This window comes from Phyllostomus discolor, chromosome 2, assembly GCF_004126475.2.
Source record: "Phyllostomus discolor isolate MPI-MPIP mPhyDis1 chromosome 2, mPhyDis1.pri.v3, whole genome shotgun sequence".
NCBI lineage: Eukaryota > Metazoa > Chordata > Mammalia > Chiroptera > Phyllostomidae > Phyllostomus > Phyllostomus discolor.
Genome location: NC_040904.2, coordinates 175,970,759 through 175,972,405, shown reverse-complemented (window position 1 = coordinate 175,972,405; position 1,647 = coordinate 175,970,759). Strand labels below are relative to the sequence as shown.

At 50.0% G+C, this 1,647-nt stretch overlaps 1 pseudogene; it reads right to left on the bottom strand.

Annotated features, from left to right (window-relative positions):
- Positions 1–527: 527 nt before the first annotated feature.
- LOC114513813 lies at positions 528–1,264 on the bottom strand (annotated as a pseudogene).
- Between the last annotated feature and the right edge of the window lie 383 nt (positions 1,265–1,647).

Below are 1,647 nucleotides of genomic sequence, written 5' to 3'. Positions count from 1 at the left end.
GCACAAGATATGTCATTTGCATACAGCTAGTGCAGCTGGCATCCTGGGGAAAGTGGGACCCAAGGTGCAGTGATCCAAGGGACCAAATAAAATTGTATCGGCCCAGAAATGGGGTGGGAGGCAGCTTAGGAGCAGCAGGTTTGCAGCTGTTCCCCAAGTATCCTTGTCGCCTATAGTCACAACCCATTGCTTGGGTCAGTTCTCAGCACCCTCTCCCAAGAGTGGGGGACAAGAAAAAACCCTGCTGTACCCCTGAGAGATTCCCTCCCTCAGAATGTAGTCATTTGTGGGCTGGGTCCATCAATCTGGTCTCATGCTAATCGTTTCACTCTGGCAGGGGAAATACCATTACATAGTCTTCTTTAAAAAGAAAACAACTTCCCTGTCCAGGTCACTTTCAAAAGCTGGAGACTCAAATAAAGCATGCAGGGAGGGATTTCCTTCAAAGCCCTCACATGCAGTGGATAGAGTGTGGTTGGACTTCCTTTGCCCCCCCTCCCCCCACCAGGAAGGAAGAGGGGGCGAGGCTATGGAACCCAGCCTGAGACACTTGGTGGTGCCAGCTGTCCCTTACCCACCCTGTCCCCACTTTCTCCATTCTGCCGATTGACACCTGCTCCTTGAAACTTCCTGATCACAAAACAGCCCCTGATCCACTGTAGCTCTATTCTGGCATCTGGGAGCAGGGCAGGGCTATGGGTCTCTTCTTCACCCTGAAAGCAGGCTGGCTTTCCCTGTGAGCTGGGGGCCCATTGAGCCGTCAATGGGCATGAGGCCACCATATGGCTGATCTTTTGGCAGAAGTGGCACTTCTTGGGCTGGCAGCTTGCATTTCTTGGTATGATGGGCCAGACCTCCACAGTTGTAGCATCTGTCTCCTTTTGATCTGCACTTCTGCATGTTTTTCCCCTTTGGTGGCCTCTCCAGTACAGAACAGCCTGCCAAGGCTGGTGACTTGAATAGATTCCAAGCCCTTGGTGGACTTCTTAAAGATGAACTCCACTGCCTCACCCTCCTTCAGGCTCTGGAAGGCCTCCATGTGCAGCTTACTCTGGTGCACAAAGATATGCACCGGCGGGTCTAGTGGGACCCTGGCGTGGGCCATCATGGGCAGGAAGTCGAATCCCACGCGCACTTTGAACCACTTAGAGATGTCGGTGCCCTGCAGCAGCTGCGGATCCTCTGACTGGGCCTCGTCTGCCGGTGTCTTCTCTGGTGCTTTGGTGCAGTCACCTGCAAACTTCGGGTTGGACAAGGAGCCCATGGTAGTTGGGCTAAGCCCTGGGCCCAGGCTCCAAGTTTCGGGAGGGGGGCTGTTGGCCAGAGAAGTCTGGAGGCCTGATTATTTCTTTATCTATTTTCTGTTGCTTTTTTTTTGGTAAAAGCTTTATTGGGGTAGAAGATATTTGCAAATGATACCTTCAATGAGGGGCTAATCTCCAAAATATATAAGGAACTCATACAACTCAACAACAATAAAATAATCTGATGAAAATATGGGCAAAGGATCTGAATAGCTAATTTTCCAAGGAAGACATACAGAAAGCTAATAGATATACGAAAAGATGCTCAACATCACTAGTTATAAGGGAAATCCCAATTAAAACCTCAAGGTACCACTTCACACCTATGAGAATGATAACATAC